General features: G+C 35.1%; 1 protein-coding gene across 1 annotated transcript in view; it reads left to right on the top strand.

Annotated features, from left to right (window-relative positions):
• The window catches only part of LOC150109328 (pancreatic alpha-amylase 2a5-like), a 94440-nt gene that overhangs the window by 28416 nt on the left and 40684 nt on the right, over positions 1–25340 (top strand). The window contains exon 2 of the mRNA XM_090412583.1: positions 16545–16688. The gene's annotated coding sequence lies outside the window, so the exon portion shown is untranslated. The remainder of the gene's footprint in view (positions 1–16544; positions 16689–25340) is intronic.

Genomic DNA, 25340 nt, shown 5'->3' with positions numbered 1-25340 from the left:
GGAAACATCCAAGTTGGACGATGAGAGGAATTATGTGGGCGTTTTCAATTGAAAAAAAAAAAATAGTTTACTGGTCTGCATACTTACAACTCGACCCGACCAGGGAGTATACTCAATTAACAGCTATTTTATGATTTATCATATCTCAGAAGAGTCAGGGGAACTTTCAATGGCCAGATGCATTTTTGTTTATCAACTGTTCTAATGTGGCTAGCAACTGACGCTTTATCTCATGACCTGATAATTATAATTATTTTTAAACTCTGTTGACAACAAGATGGTGGCAGTTGTCTGCCACACTCCTCCTTAGCATGTTCTCGATATTCCATAAATCACAGCCTGTGTGTAGAAGTGGCGTTTGCACTCTACGATGTTGACCGCACGACGAAAGGCGTGTGTTCGAATCTAGTCGCCGACTAGAACATTTTCTAAGCCTTTTGTCGGCCTGTTCCCGAATTAGTCGATCTCTGGCACGGACAAATGCCAGAGATCCCAGAAACTCGGGTTTTTCGTCCCTTAAACTCAAAAAAAAAAAAAAAAAAAACCGTCGAAACAACACTATTTTCAGACATTAAAAATATTGTGTTAGGGACCACGAGATGGTGGCACTTACTGGACGCCGCCTTCACTGTGTACCGATTAATTAGTGATAGCCTTGGACCAGCTATCTCTGATTAGCTATTAGTGGAGATTGAACTGCCCACTCAGTCTCCAAAAGTTTGATACGGCTAAAACGGCTTTGCCTACTCCCTATATGAGTACAAAAAGGTATTAGCTGATTTTTATTTTCTGATTCACTGATTATATTAGAACCATGTGGATCAAGGGATAAGGTATACAACTTATGGATAGCACATCTTATAGATTCAATTCTTTCTAGGAGGAGATCTAGAGAAACGTTATGGCAGATCTGTCTAGCTCTTTTTGATCGAAGTAATTGCCACTAAAGTTTCAAAAAACACTAGAGCGATGATTGGTCATTTTATGCAGCCTAGTAAAAGCGTTTCGTAACCTTTCTGAGTACACTGCAAATGATGTTGGGTTCAAAGCTGCTGTTTTTTTCTGACCATGTTACACACCAAAAAGAGCAGAAAGCATCCTACAATTTAAGAAGAAACATTGGTACCATAATTCAAAGTGTGTGCGCTGCAACCCGGGAACGTCATGAAGTAATTTTTGAGTAGTGATTTATCTTGTAGATTTATGTATTTATATCAGTTATCTGAAATAGCCATGAACTGTTACAAAAATCAAGACTCCCTACGTGGAGACTGCGACGAAAGACACAAACAGCTAAAGGCTGACGAAAATTGAGAAACTGACTGAAATTTGCTCGGCAATTAAAGATCCTTGAGCTCTCAGCAGCATAGTTGGCTTGGTTCTACTCAGTACATCACTTGCAGCCAAGAAGTGCAATGCAGTTAGTTATTCGTTGTGGTTTTGTAAAATCACTATTAATATATATATATATATATATATATATATATATATATTTTTTTTTTTTTTTTTTTTAACTGCCATTTATTTTTACCCTTCTTGACAATGGGAAACAGCGTTGAAGATATTTTATGTATGCCTTTTTAAAACCGAAAATCCCCCCACCCGGAATATCCATCGTTAGCCACTAGCATTACTATTCTTAAGGAAGAAAAAGGTGATGGGACTTATGAATATAGCGGACTATCTCAAAAATAACTCGGATTTTTTAATTTATTCCTCCCTTAGACAACGATCCTATTTAGATGAATCATGAAGAACTTGTGATCTCCTTCGCAATATGCAAACTGGTCAATTGAATTAAAGCCACACTACTGGCCAGGACGTATATATGCGTCCACATTTCTATGGATGCGAAGTGCATATTAAAATTAATACCATTGATACTACATTGAAATTTATGATGGATACGAAGCTTTTGAGGATGCGTATTTGATCTTTAATCGCCGGTAAGGTGGTTAAAACTCAAGTCTCTTCACAGTTAACTACCAGATTTTATGGTTTTCCATATTCTCAAGACTGGCTTCTCTTTGAGACTCATAGTTAATGATATAAACTCATTGACTTAAATTTTGACTAAACATCTTGGATTCCTTCATCAAGAGCTCAGAACATTTTGTCCAGAAACTGATATTTCGATCTCATCAGACATGCTTTTCAAGCCGCATATGGTCTCTCTACTCAACTGGTCTTTATTTGAGGACTTTTCTCTCCAGATGATTTAAGTGTTACCTTCAGTTTAATTTCTTCAAAGGGATAATAATCGCCTCTATATAAATTACTTTTTTGGCTTAGCAATGGGGAAAATTTCCTTATTCTAATTCTCCTCCACTGCAAACTGATATTTATTATAGAAACGCCATTCCATTGGTAACCTTTCCATTAAAATGATCAACCTCCTTAAAATTCACATCACAATGGTCATTAAGCTTATTTCTACCATACACAGCCTTTTACATTATCTGAAGAACAGCATCAAGAGTGCGAGTCTGGTTGGCCGAGTGGTTAGCGTATCCGGAGTAGGTGCCCTCCCTCGATGAGTCTTTGGACTCCCTGGAGGGGTCATATAATAATAATAATAATAATAATAATAATCTACTTCTACAAACATCAAGCGTATACAGAATTCTTTGTTCGTGTGATTTCAGAATTGCAGAAGTTTCTAAATAAAAGGAATATCTATCAACGTGGTTTGCAACAGAAGAAAAAATCAGGGCTAGCTTTCCACTCTTTAAACACATTAATATATCGAATGAAACAAATCTCTGCCATTTCTTGAAAAAAAAACTATTGTTCCTAGAATTTAAGAATTTAGCACCGTCATTCTTTTACATATAGTCACTTTGAACTATGGTTAATAATCTAACGGTTAATCTGAATACAGTATGTGTATACAATTCATGATTATGTAATTTTTTGCGCACACTGTACGTTAGACGATTAATTTGTATTATTAAAATATTGTCATTATTTTATTATATATATATATATATATATATATATATATATATATATACAGGGTGTTCGGGATAAATTTGACAGTTTCGTAAGGAAAAAGAAAATCTTCTTTGTATCTATTAAATTTAATGAATTGACAAAAAAACATTACAGGCAGAGTTAATTACAATACTATCAACAAGATTTACTCAAAATAACCACCATTAGCATCGATCACAGCTTCAATTCTGCTTCGGAACCTCGAACAAGCTGATGCTACAGTCTCCCTGGGAAGGGCCGCAAAAACTGTTTTAATTTTATCCATTAACTGGGCTTTTGTATTACTGGAAGTGCGATTGGTGTCTTTTTCAACTGCGCCCCATACAAAATAATCCATGGGGTTAAGGTCTGGGGAGTTTGGAGGCCAAACATTTGGACTGGTGAAATCGTAGAAATTTTCAGACAACCATTTTTGACTTTTCCCAGAGGTGTGGCAAGGGGCCGAATCCTGCTGCCATACATACGGCCTACCATTGGCTACCCTTGTTATCCAGGGCTTGACTACAGTTAGCAACTCCACGAACAAAGCCGGAATTCCAATGCCAGGATTCTTCAACACCTGTTCCTGCAGATTTGCGAGGAATTCTGCTGTACGAACGCAATCAGATCGTCTGCTAGGGATCTTTCTTCTTGCTACATCCTCGTAGTCACCATTGCAAGTCTCTAGTTCATGCCTGATTGTTTTTACTGTATTCAGGGAGCATTGGGCAGCAGTCGTAATATCCTTATTTTGATGGCGGGCACGAATCATCATGATACAAGTTATTCTCTTCCATGATTCAGGTGGGTTCCAGCTATCCATCCTTTCTGACATCTTGTATATGAATGAAGAAGGGTCCAAACTTTTAAATGAAGAGAAGTGTGTGTTAATACATGTAACTTACGGAAAAATATAATTAATTATAAATATGTCAAATTTATCCCGAACACCCTGTATACACACACACACACACACACACACACATTGTAACTAGACTTTGCGTTCCATTGCTTGTTTGTATATTTTCCACTGGTTCTGAACATGCAATAGAGTATTATTACTAGCTGGAGAGCAGTAGAAAAAATTGCACTCTGTAGAGTTTGTTTTTTATTCACACATCATTACATGAAGTGTTCTGTTTTGTGTGTTCACTTTGATTGATGAAATAGTCATCCCGAAATATAGGAGTTTTTATATTAAACTCTTTAAATTTGCATATGTAATACTTTATCATGTCACATTAGCAATTAAACATATAAAACTTGAATTTTATAATGGACACGAAAAAAAAAAACATTCTGAATAATCCTGCATCCAGAATTGTTTAGACTCTTGACAAAATATTTCTCACACGAATATGAAAGCTAGTGAAAGACATTTGTGAATTTATATTTTATTTCAAAGGTCTAATTCACCATCCAAGTTGATTGAAGAGGAAAGACGTCTTCCACTAGGCAAATCAAGCCAGGCAACAGAACCTGCAGCAACCATAATGCACAAATGCCCTACATTACAGAAATTGTAGTGTTTAGCAGGACCCGACTATCTCACTGTAATTGTTTTGGAATCGTTGGTTGCATTATTTCAATTTGCATATGAAGACTAACCCAAATTTTAATGATCGACTGATAACTTACAGAGCAAGAAACTAGTGAATGCTTTCTCTATAATCATTGTTTCAGTTATTCATTACAACGAACGGTTTCATTCGCAATACAATTTTGACCTTTAATTATAGTTGTATACTTAACTTTAAAAGTATTTTCCATTTTCATTGTTTAGCAGTTGTCATAATCCTCTCTCCACTGTGAATGGTCATTCCAGAAACCTTGTTGCAACCCCCCCCCCCAGTTCGTATTACCTGTACAACTCCTTCTTGTAAGTCGAGGCCGTCCTATCTTTTTTTCTTGGTGGTAGCTAATCCATCCGCTTCTGCCAGCTTTCCTGTGGCATCCGTTGCACATGTTCGTATCAATGTAAATATCGACGTTCCAGGCGGTCCATCACATTTTCTTGCAAATTCAATCTCTTCATGATGGTCTTATTCTGAACTCTCTAAGGACGAGAAATACACAGGGTTCATCGTAGGCCATCCATCTCTTATGTGCCTCTCTCATAGATGACTGTTTTCATTTGGAGTATCATCTTGGTTAATAGCATTACAGGCTTGGTTGGCATGATCATCCACATCTTTCTCACATGTTCCAGACTTGTGAATAAGATCTTAAGTATCTGAAAGGATTTACTACCCTGGCTTTACCGACTAGAAGATCTAAATCTCTGCTTTTTCCACCAACCGCCAAATATTTTGTTTTGGTAAAATATACTTTTAGACCTCCCATGCTGTTGACATCAACCAGTTACTTCATCATCACACTCATCTTCTTGCTAATAGGAACTGAATCATAGGCTTTTTCAAGGTCCACAAAAAACTCAAGTGTGTTTCATTTCATATCCTTTGGCAATTCTTTTTTTCTATCTTATGTTTTATGTCTTATAATGAAAATATTATCAATACAAGATTTTCCAGCAGGAAAGCCAGCTTGTTCATCTGACGTACGAAAGGCAATACTCTCCTTTAAACCTGCTCATGGAAGCCATTACACTAATGCCTCTGTAATTTGAAGGATCATTCTTATTACCATTTTTTAAAGTTGGGAATTATATATGAAAACCATCACGAATTACATCTCCTAGAATTTGAGCGAACATGCTTGTTATTCTTAGCAGCTGTTCACCATGTACTTCCAATTTCATGGGTTCTCCTACTGGATCAGCTGCCTTTTCATTACGTGACCTTGCAAACACTCTTGTATGCTGAGCCCAAGTAAATATGTGTATACATTTATGCTGGAAGTATGAATTCATCAACTGGCATTTCTATGCTGCACAAGATGCGATCAATCTTTTACCATTATCGTTTTCTACATCTTCACCCAACGTCTGCCAATTCTGTTTAAGCCACTAAGGAAATAAAGCTCATAGTTATCTTTACATGTCTCCATCAGGCTGCATCAGTACATCCTCTGCTGGAGCATATGTTCCTATTACAATATTTCCATTCCATAAATATTGAGGACTATTTTTAATAACTGCCTGCTTGTTAACTTCTTCCCAGCTTTTCATAGATGCTTTCCATTTCTTTCTTTTTTTTTTTTTTTTAATTCACAAGGAGACCTCAGTTCTAGCTCTGCTCGCTTTATCCACGCCACTTTAAATATGTATGTAACCACCCCTAACCACCTCGTTTTTGGTATTGTACGCCCACAGATACGAGACCGTTCGACACTTCTGCGCATATCAAAAGAAGGAGAATTCATTCCGATAATAGGATAATCAATCCGTATTGTGGGATGAGTGTTTATTATTACACGTCGGAAAATTAACTTCTCTTTTATGATCATTGTAGTTTTTAAAGTGGTAACTATTTTGCTTGTATAACAATTGGAAAATTTTACGTATAAAGCACGTGATTTCGCGTGTGTTTGTGACCGATTCGTACATCGCCTTATTTCTTTCTCCCCTTCAACATGAATTGACTCTTCTTGGCAGTCTGCCTACTCCAGATCTCGCTTATATGATCGGACTTTACCTTTCTTTTTGTTTTTATCAAAACCACGAAATCTAAGATTTTGTCAGTGACCTCTTTTAATACTTTCAATTTTCCAGTTAAACCCTATATAATCCGTATTCCAAATCTCAAAGTCCGTGTTCATAGCCAATTTCGTTTCCTAAATTTCTGTCCTGATCCAATTTTCTCCTGAGAATACATAGCAATAAGTTTTTATAAGACACCAGTGCCAGCCCTTCACTTAACCCCAACCTGCAGGACCAAAGTTTTATTTCTGGAATGCACCTCCTTTCTCCTAGCATGTGGGAACTAACCCCTTACTGTACCAGGCCACACAGAGAGGTTAGCATTAAGGACCTCTACTGTTAGAAGGACTATTCACCCTGATAATGAGCTCCTTCTACCCATAACCAATACAATAAGAGATAAAGGTAAGAAAACAAAAAGGAAAGATCCCTTGCTCTTCACCAATCTATTAGCACCAAGGTCAAGAGAGACCAAGAAAAGGTAAAAGGAAGGGTCTGTCTCAAGGTAAGTGGAAGAAAAGAATAAACTCAGCTAGGGTCCCAAGGGACACAGCTATCCTTTCTATCAAATGATAGCCTCTAGGGCTCTGTTGGTCCATGGGTCTCATTCAATGTATTTGGACCACTCCACCATATCCATTCTATTGCACGTCGCCTCTTTATGCTCTCTTACTTCACTAGCATCTATCCTACATCCTGAAAATTAGCCTATGTTCAACTTATTTCCAAGAAAGGTGACAGATACTTACCATCAAACTACTGCCCAATCTCTCTCTCTCTCTCTCTCACCTTAGTCTTCTCTAAAGTAATGGTAAGAACTATCAGTAGCAAACATCTATGCTATTGTGAAAGTAATCAACTATTAAACAAACCAGCAGTATGGATTCTGCCAAAGCTGCTCAGAAGGTGGTCTGCTCACTTATGTCACATACCTCTGGATAAGCACTAGTGGAAAAGTTTGTTGAATTCCAAGTGGTTGCACTATATATCCCCAAGACATACGACTAGGTCTGCCACAACGGCCTATTAAGTAAGCTTCCATCATTTGGTCCATCCTGTGACTTCTCAAATCTGTTGCCAGTTTTCACACTGGATGTACATTGCATATAATGGTGGACAGTTCTTTATCTTGTAACTATACATTTGAGGTCCCAAAAGTTCTGTCTGCTTATCCATCTTATTTCTTCTACACATTAACCACCCAAACGGCCAAGACGTAGTTATATATATATACTCACCCAGCAGTGGCGTTGCATGCTCATTCGGTTGGGTGTGCTGTTATGTGGATTATGCAACCTATACTACAAATTTCAAGTCAATTTGATGGTATGAATGGGCGTGCATCTGCAGAAAATTTTCCAGGGGGAAGAAGATTGCAGACAAATAATTACATCAATAAATTTTTATTGATTTAATTAAATAATTACATCAATAAATGTTTTTTCATCTTTTTTATGTAATTATTTATCGATGTAAACTATAAATACATTATTTTCATTTTACATCGATTTTACTGATCTTTAATTCTTAGGGGGAAAAGGTATTCAGAATTAATTTTAGAATTTCAGAATTTTAGCACAATTTCGTATATAAAAAAAAATTGACCGGCATATTTTATTAAAAAGCAACTAATTAGTTAATCCTTAATTAAATTATTTCAGTTTAAAAGCAAAAAGATCATAAAACTAACAAGTAAAATAACATTAAATGCTATACACTTACCTTTTAAAAATGTATTTTTTGTTTAAATTTGTTTCACTATAAATTTACAATTCACACTTTACTCAGTAACTCACTAGACAGAGGACAAACTAACCGGTCACTGTTCACAAATCAGAAAAAGATGAACCGAAAACAGGAACACGTGTTTTATTGCTGTAATGAAACAGGCATAGCGTATCAGCGCTCATCTTAATTGGCCCAATGCAATTAATTGCAGGATAACTTTGAATACTTCTGCATGGAGTGGGGGACCAATCTGTTTTAAGATTTATTAGAAAACAACAACAATGAAGATGATTGCTATATTTGGTTGGTATATTTGAAATACTCAAAGATGAAATTATGTGAATTATCGTTTATAAGACATGTAAGAATAGGATAGAATAAGTGTGAGTAGAAACACTCATTAATGGTAAAGAATAATTAATAGTTATCATTTGAGAAGTGTGTCCCCTATAAGTTGCTGAGTAGAGCGAATAGCACGATCCTATAAATTGTAAACATGAATAAATGAATTTATGATGGCATAATTAAAAAAAAAAACATATGAAGAGAGAGAGAGAGAGAGTATTGCAAATATGGTTTGATGGAGCAGCAAATTGTTGCACATGTTATGTGTATTTCTCTGGTTTGTGTATATTTCGCTCCGTTCTCCAAGAAATTTATTTTGTTTACTGAGACTCAGCGTACATAACATCCGATCATTATCGGAATTATCCACACTGTCCGGAATCCTAAATTCATTAGTTTTTTTTTTTTTTTTTTTTTTTTTTTAGTATCAGTGGTTCTTCTGTCTTATTAATCTCACGTGCTGGCATTTTGTTGTAGATCAACAACGTTTTTTATAACACACAGAATATTCATTTTTATTTTTCACTGTCTTGTTTCTGAAGACTACAATAAAAATGTCTCTATATATACCGTTAAAAAACTTTGCAACCTCAACAGATGCTATACTGCACAAGCAAAAGAAAAAACAATTAGCATTTTTCTCCTGACATCCACTTTCAAATTTTTTAGTTGCAGAAAACATGCGTAACAACTGTTTGTAATATACATCGGATACGATTGGTTGACACAATAACCAATCACAGACGCTAGGTGCTGAGTGAGCTCAAAATTTTAGCTCACCCCGGCCTCGCCTTCTCAGCGGTTTAAAAATATTTAAAAGCTAAGAATTTGACCCGCTGCGCCCTCTTTATATCTTTTCGAATGGCTCAAAGGTGTATACATTTCGAAAACACACCCGGGCTATTAACGCGAATGTGACGCAATGTTTACGCTGCGAAAACTGCCTTCTTCATGAAGCGCTAATGCTTTATTACCCTCGTGAAGAGGACAATGAAGCATTAGTATATTGTGTTCAATTCTAGGAATCGCGCGAAGTCTGCAAACAATTGAAGGAATCTTTAACGGGAATAAATGTGCAAAAATATAATATAATATCACGATTTTACTGATATTTCGTGGATGAGCACCGCACACCCGGAATATTCTCCCCTGACGTCCAGGTTACCATGGATGAGAAGTGCATATTAAAATTGTAATACCATTGATATTACACTGAAATATATGATGGATATGAAGTGAGAGGACTGGTGTATTTTATCCATATTGACGATGACGTGGTTAATGGCCTGCTCCAGTACATTCCTCCTCACCAAAGAAACCTATCATTAAACCTTGTGAAGGTTTAATGATAGGTTTGGTGGTTATTAAAACCTTGTTTTAATAACCACCAAAGAAACCACCACAACTCACAGAGCAACAACCTCTGCAAGCAAAACTTCTGATCTCCAAACCATTATTGGATGAGACTTGGATGACGCTGTCAAGTCCAATGCCTGCAAAACAGTTCTACCTTATTTCCTACAAAAAGAACCATATTATCCCAGCCCTACCTTTGACAACACTTAAATCTCTAGGCAAGATGGAATCTCTCTCCTTGGAAATACTTCTTGACATCAAGACTCTCTTGGCATAAAGCCATTACAACCATTGCCTCCTCGGCATCCAAAAATTGGGATTCTTCTTTTTTTCAAGGCATTACTTTACTCCCAAGAGCTATTACTCTGTACATATCAGAAATCTGCCCATCCATTGAGTTGTCATGTTTTGTGGAGAAATGTCGCAATAATTTGCTAGGAACCATAGCCTCATTTGATAAAACCAAACCACACAAAATACACTTAGGTCTGGGAATTAATTTATCACCACACCACGTAAATCCCATTTTTAGATAGCTCTCTTGATATAAACGAGTTTTTACACTCTTTTTCATTGTTCCCTTTTTACATGAACTTATTCTTTCTGTTTCTGTTGTTTCATTCGTGGTTTTTTGTTGCTGAACGTTAAAAATTGTCAAATCTTCATTAATGCAAGTTATCAGTTTTTGATAATTTATTAGTGCGAATTGGTTCGTTAGCTTTGCTACAAGTAGACATTTCTTGATCGTCAGAATCTTCACTTCTTTTTTTAAGGAAAAAATTATTCATGATTTTGAAGGGATTTTATTTTAAAATTTAATTCAAGTAAATAATTTTTTTTCCGGATGGAAAAAGGAAAAACATTTGTTTACGATGTCTCTCGTTATAGTTGGAATATATAACAATAAGAAAAACCTCTACTCACTGAATTTAACTTTAACATCGTACTTCGTTTATTCTCACCGATGATAAAAGACTCATGATTTTTGTTTAGGGGAAATGATCATGTATAATACTTGTCACACTGGACAGAGAAATACTAAAACAGACAGCAGGACAACTAACCATTCATTAGTTCATTTTCCCCAGTATTTATGTGCCGTCACATATCTAGTTACTACGACACGCGGTGATCTAATGACATCCCAGGATATAATATAAGAGTGATACAAAAAATGATAATTTTTATATACGCTTCATCCATTAAAATCAAAAAATATATATTTTTTGTTTTTGATTTAGTTATTTGTGGCAATTGAATATTTTGCTTTTTTCAAATACACGATTCAAAATTTCGCGGCACCCAGTTTGAGAACCACTGGGATAGTGAATGCGATAAAATTGCAGCAAGTGAAGCTCTTGTGGCTTATTCTGCTGTGCGTCAAGGACAAAGTTTTCGCGCAAATGACTGCTTGTCGTCATTGATAAATAACATTTATGAACAAAAATTTTCTTCCGCACTTACCAAATCAGAAGCAGGAATTAGCAACGTTTTATCACCACACATACTGGGCGAAGTAATAGAGGATTTGAATAAAACAAAAAGCATTACAGTCAGTTCAGATGCATCAGACAAAAAAAGACATCAAACTTTTTCCAGTCGTTGTGTGGTACTTGTTGCCAAATTGTGGTGTTCAAGACAAAATTATAGACTTTATTTCCTTACCTGGTGAAACATTCGACATACAGTGTGCTATGTTGAAGGAAGTAAGTGACAAATCTGCCGTACGAAACAAAATTATTACTCTGTGTGCAGATAACAAGACCAATTTTGGTGGTTGCAAAAGACTTGGCAAAAATAATATGTTTATGTAATAAAACTTTTTTATCGTCTTGCTTTTTCATGAATACAAAATATTACTAAACGCCCGTCCTGTTTTTGCCATCCCAATGTCCCGTTTTTGTCTCAAGGAAATATCTCATCTTCCTTTTCCCTCTATGGTCAGCCTATTTTTACGAAACTTTCATAGTTTCTACATTCGGCTTTGAAATAATGCTAGATCTAATATCCACTTTACTTAGATAGGTTTATAACCTTTCATGGATGAAATTGTCATTAAAAATGGTCCACTGTTATATGTTTTAAAAGTAAAAAACATTTCTATTCTTTTCTTTATGACATACGGATAAATTTCAAATATCACTTCAGTAGGCTACATGCTGTTTTTCTTTCCAGATCTTTGATTCTTAGGTAAATATGTCCAATTTCCCTTTTGATAGTTGCTTAAAAGGTTTCTTAAAGAAAATTCTTTCATCTTAAAAAGGAAAAATAAAAATAAAAAATGAAGTAGTTTTTTTATCGGTGTTGTTATGCTTCAAACTCCAAGGAAGGAAGGCAGTGCCTTCAAGCTATAAAAGTTTTGAGCTGTCTAAACTGAAAATTTATCGGCTAACTATTTATTTCCTTCTAAGGGTAGGCTAGGTAGTTTTAGCTGTAGCTTTTTGAAGACTGAGGTAGAAGTTCTCTCTCCACTGGTAGCCAATCTTAGATAGCTTGCCCAAAACTATCACTAATTATACACAGTACCGGTAAAGAGATGCGGCTGACAAGCGTTGCCATTTCGTAGTCCCTATCCATATGTCTGAAATACTGTGGTCGATTTTCTCGAGTTTACGAAACGAAAAACCCGAGTTTCCTGTAGAAAAACAAACAAATAAATAAATAAAAAACTGCTTGCCCGTGTCAGAGATCGACTAACTCGGGAAATGGTCGAAAAAAGCTTAGTAAAAGTTCTTCTAGTCGGCGACTAGAAGAACTTAAGACGCTCTTTCTTCGGGCAGTCTAACCATGGACGACAGACGCTACTTCCATTGAGCTACACAGGCGCTAAAGCAAGAATTTATTTTTTTAAAAAGAAAAAGAATGGGTATATATCAGTCTCTTATCCTCCTACCATAGCCAAATTATCTTTAGTTATCTTAATTGCCTCTTTAAACCTAACACACGTGAATCTCTTCCCTGAATCTCGAATAAATCTAATCAAATCTCATGATAGATGAAGCTCACTTCTCAAAATATTTCTCTGTGATAGTTTGTTTTTCGCGTTCTTTTTTTCATCACAGTTGTGATTTTCTCTTACATTGCAACAATTTCAAAATTATATTTAATAGTGAGAGAGAGAGACCAGCTTTTGTTCTGAAGCAAAGTCACACTATTAAGGTGCCACGCTGTATAGCGTAATGACAAAATGAATCTGCAAGATTCATATGAAGTCAACTATAGCTATGAGGCCAGTGTATTATATTGTTAATTTGTGGTCTTCGACCATCTTTTGTGGTATGAAACACTAGCCTTTTGAAGAGTGGAAAACCCTTCAGCCTTTTTATGAGTCTAACTCACTTTTAGGTGAAGGGCCCTTATTAAAGATTTATCATATGTCTCAGACGGGATTCGAACCAAGATATTTCCACCCAAAGGACAAATACTGCATTATCTTCACACGAGTGCCTCTTTTACACTTTCAGAAGTGCAGCGATGAAGGTAGTAATCATGCTTGGAAAAGTTTATATCTGAACACCATAAATTTTCCAGACACTCTGTCTTCTTATATTTTTGCCTTTCCTGCAGTGCATTTTATAAGTTTAATTTACTCTACTCAGAATTCCATATGAATCTAGCTGGAGTCTTCTACAACGAAAGGTCATTGTGGCATCTTTCACTCACTTGTGTTATAGAGTGCTCAACATTTTATGGATAATATTCATCCCATGATGTTGGGATGAATATTATTTAAAATTTATTTCTTTATTTTATAAATGACTAAACAATTTCACTTATCTGTCGAAAATAATGTGCATGCATAGCATCCCCCGCAATTTTAATTATTAGTATTTTAAGGATTTGAATCGAGGAGTAGCTCCAGAAATTTAAGTTTCATGATCTCATTTCTTAGTGTAACTTAAACCTACAATACAGAAAATTCCATTTTGTCAAATTGTGTTAGTTCAGGAAAGATAACCTGGTTCAAATATCACCAGAAAGTTGGTTTTCTACTGTAAAACAGGCTAATGAACCAGTGGTAAAAAATACATTCAACGCTTGTTTCGTTCAATCCATTGAGCTAGACGAGCGTAACTCTGTAGCTGTACAAATGTGTAATTACTCTATAAATAGGTAATTACTCCATATAGAAAAAACTTAAATTAAAATAGGAATATTGATACAAAGATCTCATTTATATATTCCACTTTTTTTTATGAGACTCAGACTCACTAAAGGTTAGACTCTTTAATCTTTTATTAATATTAGGATATCCTGTTAACCTATTATTAATAAAAGAAAATAAGTCCGCTAACCTTTTATTTCTCGACAGAGTAAGCAAGGCTGCTTTAGCTCAAACTTATTTTTCTGAAGAATGATGGCTTGCCCGAAATTATCAATGATCCGCTGGAGTTCAGGAAGAATAGCGGCAGGCAACTGTTGCCATCTTTGCCTACTTCCTTTGGGGAATAAAAGACGTCACAGGATTTATTTATTTTATCCTCTACGACACTTCATTTCCCATAGGAAGTCAACGCTTTAGAACTACAATAAACTTGGCGGAGGTACACGAAAAATAGAAAGAATAAATGATCTTTGACATTTATTCGACCTTCTCCTGGAAAATTTCACGAATCTGAAATAACTGAAATGCAAAATTAAATGCGCGGTAGTCTTTAAATTTTCCTTTTATGGTAATAGTTAAATGCGGACGTCACTGACACACTTAATTTTGTAGCTAAATTATTTTTACGATTTAAAACTGCTGCTCACCAAGGTGAATGGGAGACGTTCACAATGGAAGTCATACCATTGGTCCTCCGTATATAATACTTAACTTTAACTGATTAAACTAGACAAGTGCCAAGAAATTCCTTCGAAAAACACGAATCACTTACAAACTTCTAGACAACACGCTTACATCAAAAAGTGTCTTATCAAAATTCCGAAAAGAAAATACACGGGTCCTACTCCTAAAACCTTAATGATATATACACAATTTTTGTATTTCATGTTAAAGACACTGCACATAAATTAGACTGTTTTCTGAAATGTCAGCAAAAAAATTAAAATAAAACATTAGGAATCACTACACTTACCGTTAATTTAGTACATTACCTTTCAACACTGAACTCAGCATTTACAACGGACAAGACAAACTATATAGTCACAAGAAAATAAATTAAAAATATGTGCGTTATGGTTAACCTATGAGCAGGCTAACCGAACATCTCCAGGAAAATGACCTGCAGTAGTGCAGTCGCTACATATGTCCTTCGGTTAAATATAAAGTTTTGGTTGATAGAAAAAGAAAAAAAAACATTTTGAGGCTGTTCGCATGATGATGTTGACTAGGAATACCATTTTGCCTAGAACAGATGATTATTTCATGAACCCTGATTCATTTTAAATCGATTCATTATTACCTTGGTTTATTTAAGATACATACACAATAATGGACATTCACAAAAAATAATACGTCAGAATAACCATAATAATGACGTCATATGAGTTGAATTACGTCAACCGTGTGATGTTGTTACACCAATGTAACTGATGAGATCTTGGATGCTCTAAAATCTGCAAACTCGCACAGAAATTTTCGAATGTTCGGAAATATTTGTCGATTCAATTCCGAGACTCCAGGTAATCCTGGGAAGAGAAGTAATGGATGATCATTCAATTCTCTCTGATTTTGTTGTATAGAAGAGCGGTGATGTACCTTAGACGGTTAGCGCCCGTATAGGATGAGCGTGTCAAGCATCTAAATACACTTTGAGGTTGCGACACAGTTAAGGCGAGGTGTGTGTTTACTGCCATCGGTGTAAATGAGGCCAATATAATTGGTGCTCGAATGGTAGTACCTGTGTCTACGTAACCCAAACGTTGTGTGTACAGTATAGAAATATACTGTAACAGCATGTACATATCGGATGATGCGGTTTGATGCGGACGTGGCATTCGTTGGGGAAAAGCTAGGCATGGACATCACTGTAATGAAATTTCTACGCCGAAAATCAATTCATGAAACAAATGAGGAAAGTCATTTGAAAACACCAGAAAAGGGATTTGGTAAGTGAAACAGATATTTCATCAGCACAGTTAAAAGACTTAGTAATAGTAAGATGAAAATGTTAATAGAGATGGGTTGTATGGGAGGGCATTTAAACTACAGTTGAAACAGATATAGGTAATAAAACTTAATAAAACGGAGTGGATATTTGAGTAAATTTTTTTTTAAAACTGCAATAAATTTGGAAGTGGTATTTAATGGTACCATATATCCGATATATTTTAAGATTTATTTTTATGGTAGATTTAACGGGTTGATAAGCACGGTTTGTTAATAATTTCTTAAGGTTTTACTATATAACGAAAAATAAACGTTTAAAAAAAAAGCATACCTGATCTTATTTATATTTCTACTAACAACAACTGGCAAACCAGGTATTTAATTCAAATAACTGATTGGCTTTTCACCTTATTTATTTCCATTCATTTGAAAATATTTCAATTCAAATGTTAACTGCATGTTCCAATTCATAGTTTTCGTCCGTTATTATAGTGTTTGAATAACATCACGGTGACTGTCATAGCACCAGGTGAATAGAAGAGAGAGATATATCCGTTTTCATCGACGATCTAGGAAAGGACTTTTTCTAGACCTACGTTTGCAGCCAATTCTGGAATTGGTCGATGTAGGGAGAAGGTGAGTATTTTTTTTTTTTTTTTTTTTTTTTTTTTTTTTTTTTTCCTTTGCGGAAGAAAGTAGGATCTCAACGGAAATCAGAGCATGATATTAAAACACATTTGGAAAAGCTTAATAAATTCACTATGTTTAGCAGAACTCAATTTCGCGAAAAACTACAAACCGCGATCTACAAACAATGACTAAGTCTTCACGCTCTATGCTCTTAATGCCACGCGTGTTTTCAATTTTAATTAATTTTAATGTTGATACGGTATTTTTTTTTTTTAGCATTTAATATTAGTGAAGTGAACTCCTGAAGAAGCCAGACAGACTTAAGCTGGCGAAACTTGTAGACGATTGTATACATATATATATAAAGAATCATGGTCCAATAATAAATCCAAAGCAAATGTCTTATAGTATAAAAGGATCAAATATTAACAGTTAAAAAGGATTTAATCCTGCAAATCAGTAAAACCGGCAGAAGAATACGGACGATTACATTGCAATAAATACTATTAAAGGTAAGGAATATTGCACTTCGGTTTTGCAGTTGAGGGCTAGTTGGAAGGAGGTGAGTTAGAGTTGGAAGGAAGAAAAACTAGGGAACTCGAGTAAGAGTAAGACACAAGATAAATCTTATCGTATGCCTGACTTGTTTTGATTTTAGTGTGGAGTTCAGTTGCCTGAGTTCATGCAATTACGGAATCCAGATTGCATTCTGATGTAATCTGGTCCGTTAATTTTGAGTTTTATGTCATTTTGTTTGGAGTGTTCCTCAAAGAGCACAAAAATATAATGATGTTTTAGGTTGATAAGATTCTTGAGCAACTTGCTTATTTGAGGTGTTCTCTTGTCTTTGTGTATAAATCGTACAATATCGGATGCAAATTTTTTGCAAAGCATGTCTTTTTTTTTTGAGTACAGTGTAATAATACCTTAAGCAAAAGTTCAGTTCATCAATTGCCTTGTTATCAAACTCATTCATGGATTTATTCGTTAATTTTTCTTCGGTCTGTACATTCTGTATATCAAACAAGTCTTGAACAAATAATTAAATGGTGTTATATTTTATAGTTCGTTTTCAAGAAGTAATTATAAAAATGCGTCACCTGCAGTCTTTTTTATCAGACCACACTCGCATTTTTCTTATTATTCTAACCTGCATTATTTGTCCCCTACTGTCGAATGCTGGTTTGTCATTTTGTCCTATCATATTTCATTTTTGAAGCGCCAGACTCGATTTTATGTAGCGGTGTGGATCCCAAAAGGCCTTAAGCGAGCGTGCGAAGTGAATAAAGAAATTTATACCGCCTACCAGATTTTTCTGAGTACATTCTCGAAGATAAATAGAATTAGTGTGAGTCCCTTCTTTTGAGAAATGAGACCCCCACCATGTGTTGGCATCATGGAAGTGCATCAATGGAGAATGCACGGAGAGCAGTATTTAAGATATAGAAGATCCTGAAGAGTGATCTTCTATATCTTACTACAGCGTGAGCATTACAGCGTGTGTCAAATGAAGAGGTGTAAGGGTGTTAGAGTCATAACCAAAACTATGGGTAGGATCTGAGATGACTAGAAAAAGGCGTTTATATATAAGAAGAAGAAGGATACAAGAGAAAGTACAGAGCCCTTTTGGTATTCCCACATTATTAGGGAAACCAGAAATGAGGAAACCATCCAGCATAGCATTAAATAATGAACTATGAGATGAAACAGATAGCTAAGTTGTAAAGAGTGAAATCTTCATCTTATAGAACGTAAGATGGTAATTTCGAAAACAGACCTCAAAGTTAGACTTGATTGACTGCCCTGGGAATGCTTATTAGGATAATACCAGTGTCTGCCAACATTTTCATTGCTTCTGTTCAAAAGTGGATGAGATTGACTTGCACATTTCTTGCAGAGTGAGAATGGTTGAATCCATATATGATGGTGCTATTGAGGTTATCCATCACTTCAGAATAGAAGCTAAGGTAAGGTAATAGGGCAATAATTTTATGGCCAAGCCAACGTTTATGTTGCTTTAGTAGGAAGGACACAGAGATTTCTTTTCGTGTTGTTTCACTTTCATCTTTTTCGTATATTCTTGAATCTAGATGTTAGGCGAGTAGGAGAGAATATGACAGAGAGAAAGCCATGTGGATCAGGAGAGGTGATGATATTCCAACTCTTTACAATTCTTCTGGTGTGATTTTCTGATGTCAGGAGATCAGCATCATGTTTTCGTGATTACAACGTTATCATCTAAATGCAAGAAGCGGAGGCATGCAAGGATGGAGGTAGCACCCAACAGCTTTAACGAGGACTCCCTTAGTCAAGTAACTGAGCAGGACACAAGCTTTCTACATTTAAGCGGCTTCGAAGTTGGATTTTCTGTTGATTCTTTCTTAGCTGTTGCACGCTTCAGTATAGACTATATGCGAATCTTGAGTTTTAGGTAAATCCACATCTACTTAAATGGTTGAGTTACCAAGTGGATCGTTGGCATCTACAGTATATTTGGAAAGCAAGCTGCTTAAGGGTATTGGTACTGGAACAGTTGTCAAGATGATCTGTTATTTTCATGGGCAGATGGATAATTTGTGTTAGATCATTGATAACATCAAATTCCTCGCTAGTTGAAGAAAATAAAGAAACACCCAACAAACTATATTCTGAGACAATTACACTTTTTTTTATATACTTTTGTCAAGTAGCTTTATTTTATCTTCCTACATGTTTCGCCAATTTTTCTATTGGCATCCTCAGGGAATACAAACTAGTAAGCTAAAATGAAGGTTACAGACTAGGTTATAACTGATTAGCTATGGGTAGCCCCCTCTCACCTCCTTGTGCTGACTTATTCATGGAAGATCTAGAGAAAAAAATCTTATCCCAGATCATTCCCAAACCGAAAATTTGGTACAGATATGTAGATGATATCTTTATCATTTGGGATCATACGAAAGAAGAACTAATGAATTACCTCAACCAAATCAATAGTTTCCACAATACCATCAAATTCACATTAGAAATGGAAAAAGATAAAAAACTGCCATTCCTTGACATTTTAATAAAGAAACAAACCAATAATAGTATCAACCTATCTGTATACAGAAAACCTACAAATACTGGACGTTACCTCCATTTCAACTCAGCTCATCACATTGCTCAGAAACTTAGCATTATCCATAGTCTCAAGAAAAGAGCTATACAGTATACAACAGACAAGGATGACCTACTAACGGAATTAACCACAATATCCAGAGAGCTTTCTTTAAATGGTTACCCAAAAAGACTCTATAACAAGATTCTCTTTACTGATATACCACATCGACAACGTGATGACGTCCAATACATCAGTACAATTACGATTCCTTTTGTCAGCAACATTTCCAAAAAATTAGCTAACCTTTTAAAACCACATAAGATCAGAGTGGCATTCAAACCAATCAACACTATTCGGAAATTTTTAAGATCACCGAAAGATCCTCACCCATTCTACAAGTACTCTGGAGTACATAATATATACCTTGTTCATATATACCAGTATATATACCTTGCTCATGTGGTATTAGTTACGTATGTCAGACCTCTAGAAGCTTTGAAACGAGAAAGAAAGAACACATAGGATATGTCAGAAATAACAGACAATACATTTCAGGCCTTTCATGCCACTTTGCCTCTACTAACCATCACATTGAGTGGGATAAGAACCTTATGCCATACATAGAAGATAACTACCATTCCAGAACCTTTAAAGAAGCAGCTACAGTCGCCCGTAAAACTGATAACCTAAACAAGAATCAAGGTCTAATTTTACCAGAAATTTGGAAAACTTTTATCAGATCATTAAACATCAAAGAAATGAACTTTCATAGCAATTACGTCATGAGCCATAACGAATAAATCACGTTAATGAGACACGCACATTGTCACGCACAATACCAATATTTTGTATGAATTAGAACCATCAGTTAATAACCTAGTCTGTAACCTTCATTTTAGCTTACTAGTTTGTATTCCCTGAGGGATGCCAATAGAAAAATTGGCGAAACATGTAGGAGGATAAAATAAAGCTACTTGATAAATATTATATAAAAAAAGTGTAATAGTCTTATGAAATATTGTCAAGAAAAAATTCAACATAATAAACTATATTCTGGTTATTATTAATTTATGCATTATCAGTAAAAGAAGAATAAAAAAAAAAAACGAAGAAACTTAGGAGAGTTGATATTTTCTGACACAAACATGGAATTTAGAAGAAACACATACTGGGGAATACTACCCAACGTTACACGCCCCCCCCCCCCCCCCCCAGTGGAATTGAATGCGTTTGCAGTGATATGTGTTCACTACTCGAAGAACCCACGATTTCTATTTTAAGAAATTCAAGTCCATCAGAGTTAACCTACGGATTATCCGTATTAAATCTACTGCAACAGAATTCTCAGTTAACCTTCCATTGAATCAGGTTAATCATGTTCGAAATGAGATGTAACGTCTGCAAAACAGTACTCATCGGATCGAATAGTTGGACGAATCTTTAATTATTAAAAATATCGCAAATTATTTAAAGGTGATGACTGTATATTTATCTAACAGCGTATAATTTGTATTACACATCTCTGTAAAATATGCATTTTACACAGAGATTTATCCCATTTCACTTGATTATTGTAAAGCAAAAGCTAATAAATTAGTGAAATTTCTTCATGCAAATGAACTTAACATGGAGTTCAATTTCTTGGTTTTCGAGAACTATTTATAATTTCTATGAACTAAAACCGCTGCAATGAGTGCTTCATGACTTAATATAAACATATAACATGCAATAATTACGGTATTTTATCATGTCCTTGCAAATATAGGACAGTTTTCTCAAGGCATCCTATTTAAAATCGTACATATGTACTGTGTTTTACTGCAACTCAGATAACTACACTTACTGATGCCAACAACAACATAAATAGACAAGTTCTCTACCGCCGTCTGTGTGTCACTTCAACAAAACCCGAAACCAACGGGGGTAAGTATATTGAGAAGCAGATTGCTTTTTTTTTTTTTATCTTTCAACAGCACATTTCACACACACACACACACACACACACACACACACACACACACACACACACACACACACACACACACACACACACACACACACACACACACACACACACACTTCTGTCTATTCTTGGAAGGCTTTTTGTTGTCGTTCTTCAGTTACGTTCTGAGCATCCTAATAATATTTAATTTTATTATCATTCATTATGAATCAAAATGTATTTAACGTATTGTTAAGTATTTAATGTTGAATATTTCAACTAAAACTTAACAAAATAACAACTTTATATACTCTTCCCTTAAGATTATTCTCAACTCACATCGTCTTTAATGTTTAGCTTTGATATGAACCTATATTGTCTATGATGCGAGGAATTTACACTTAATAGATAATGCGATAATAGCAGAGTCAAAAATTGGTGGCAGCTCAATGTGGTCTGATTATACAGAGGTGATGATATGTGTTTGTAAACCAATGCAAAAAATTCTACAATATTAATATGGCGCTCTATCTAGCCTGTTAATTAAATACATTAATTGAAATTTAATATTGAATGTTAAATTAAATCGAAATAAACTTGCTTCTTGCGAGTAATGCGTAATTGATTGCAGATGGCAAGGTGTATGATATAAATAGGAGACAGATTGTCTCTGAAAGAGGATATCTGCTTTCAGGTGTGCACGATAATCGACAAAGACTAAATCCAAAGCCAGACAGGCCAATATCTCGGAAACTGCTGCTCTATAAGGATGGTTACGTGCAACAATTTCTCGTACACATTTATGTGATTGACTTAGCTGGACTTACTGCAAAACTAAGGCTATAGAGACCAGTTCATTAATTCTGTTTGTTCTTTTGGTTTATCTGTTTATCAAGATGAAAAACTCTGGTTTCTGCGAAAAAAAACTCCTATAACCTCAGTACGAAACAGATTACCTGACATTCCAGAATAGTTCTAATCCTGGAAGGTCAGGTAGCCTTGCTTCCCATAACGCCACCACTGTTGCAGTGCGCTCTACTCCAGCTGTTCTTTAAACCCTCCAGATTCAACCAGCAGGAAGTGCGTCATTCTCTCGATTTCCAACATCTGTTTACAATATTTTACGCATTGTTCTCCGCAATCCTTCGTGCATTCTCTAATTACATACCAAATAACTTTTAATGAATCCTATTTGGCTTTGCGATACCTTTGTAGTCTTGATACTGGATCTGCAGACGAAGTATCATAGAAGATGCCATAGGTTCGATTCTAATCACCCAATAGGGAACTTTTTATAGGCTTTTTTCATAGTCAAAATTTGCTTCTTGAATATGAATACTAAGAAGATTATACATATTCAAGAAGCAAATTTTGACTATGAAAAAAGCCTATAAAAAGTTCCCTATTGGGTGATTAGAATCGAACCTATGGCATCTTCTATGATACTTCGTCTGCAGATCCAGTATCAAGACTACAAAGGTATCGCAAAGCCAAATAGGATTCATTAAAAGTTATTTGGTATGTAATTAGAGAATGCACGAAGGATTGCGGAGAACAATGCGTAAAATATTGTAAACAGATGTTGGAAATCGAGAGAATGACGCACTTCCTGCTGGTTGAATCTGGAGGGTTTAAAGAACAGCTGGAGCAGAGCGCACTGCAACAGTGGTGGCGTTACCGAGGAGAATACAGGGGTATTCTCCCTGCCCTTCCTTTCGAAAAAACAAATAGTTAAGAAACAAAATGGTCTTCACTCTTTTAATTCTAATACAAAATAAAAATTTTAAATATATATATTTTCGGTGAAACACTGAAAGAAATTGTGAAAAAAAGTCAAGAAATGCTAAAAATCTTAATATGATTTAAGTTAGTTTTTATAGGGACGAAAGTCCTGAAAACGAAAGTCTAAATCAGCCTTTTCCATGCCTACAGTTTGGTAGGAAGGTTAAAAACATCTGCTTTCTTAGCTATCATTTAAAAAAAAATGTGCTTTTGCTACTATTTCTATGAAAACTCGTGTATTATAACTGCCAGCATCTGTGCTCTCCAACTATTCGGCAGTAGTGCTTGTAATTAATGTGTACCCTTGTATTAATGTGGTTTACAGTATCTCTTAAACCTATACCATATTTAAAGAGGGAACTGTATTTTAATGGAGAGTGTTTTAACCATTAAACAGCTAATTACGCTTTTGTCTAAATATCAATGAAATGAAATGTCTGTTGCAAATGGATATTAGTCCTAAAGAAGCAAATGTTCACACGATTTCTAAAATGGCTAGATAAACAACAACAACAAAAAACTCTTCCTGACCGAGGTTGTAATTCTTTGAACTTCATATGCATTGTGACTCTCGCCAAATATTAAATGAATTGAAATAGGATTCAATAATGTGTGTCGAAAAACAGTTTTCGACTATTGAAAATATGTTTTTTTTTTCTCTTTTTTTGTCTTAAAACACACAAACCGCTTGCCTTCATCATCATAGACAGATTTTGAAAAACTATTCACGTCTTTCTTTAAGCTAATGGATCACTTTTCATTTATCATCGACAAAGAAATGTTAGAGTGAAGCACATGCGCGCCTTAGAAACCGAACCTAACTATTAATTTAAGAAACTGTACATTCTTTTATTTATTTATTTCAGATATCTACGAACTCTAACTGATGAACTGTAATGTTTCGTTAATTCATTAATTTGACCATATCGCTCGTGAAAAAGGCCACAAGCTTTCTCTTATCTTTTGCAGCTTCGGCAACAAGGAAGAAAATTAAATATTCCATCTTACAGTTTTTTTTGTTTGTTTTTTTTTTTCGTTAACTCCAACTACTGAAAACTATTTGTGATAGTAATAATTCCTTTGTTTTTGTTGATTTATTTCGAGATACGCTTCATTCTTATTCCATCAAAGTGACTTAGTTCTTCTACAGATCCGTTGTGGATCGTTCCTTCCTTCCGTTTTGTTTCCATTCATATAGACATTATATTTATCGTTTCTTTTAGAACTTTCCTCCTCCTTAATATATATTTCCTTAGCTATGTGACTTGCTGTCATGAATCAAGATTAACTGTTCGTAATTTTTGGATCGATGTTAGCATTTCCATGATGTCTTTTGAAAGTAATTTCATATTGATGGCAGAATGTTTGCATTTTCAAATAGATGGGCATTAAACGTACGTCCGGTTATAAAATGTTGGACTTTGTTATATTTCTGAGGTATGTTGCACCCTATTTCCAAGCAGGAACATCGTACGCCATCAGCGATAGCGTGGCTACTTCTGAGTAGCCATGTTATCGCTGATGACGTACGATTCAATGGCTGCTTCTTAGTTATCCTTTCCGATTTCGCTAGGAAGATTAACTACTTATAAGCGTCTGTCAGCAACATATGCCTTGTCGAAGTTGAATTTATTGTAAATAATTATTCTTAAAAGTTTATATACTATCTTTAGAATTTTGTTTTTGATATGTTTTTTTTTAATGATTGTTGTAGTTTTCACAATTATTTTCACTCAAGCCGCTCAGTTTACAACTTCAATTCTTATAATATTGATTTTGATTCTTCTGTTTTTTTTTTCTTTTATCATATTTTGGTTTATTTAAGAAAGGGTTACTTTCAGTTCGTGTTTGT

This window comes from Typopeltis vanoorti, chromosome 2, assembly GCF_054136105.1.
Source record: "Typopeltis vanoorti isolate ZY-2024b chromosome 2, IOZ_Tvanoo_1.0, whole genome shotgun sequence".
In the NCBI taxonomy this organism is placed as follows: domain Eukaryota; kingdom Metazoa; phylum Arthropoda; class Arachnida; order Uropygi; family Thelyphonidae; genus Typopeltis; species Typopeltis vanoorti.
This window is presented reverse-complemented; position numbering and strand designations above follow the sequence as displayed.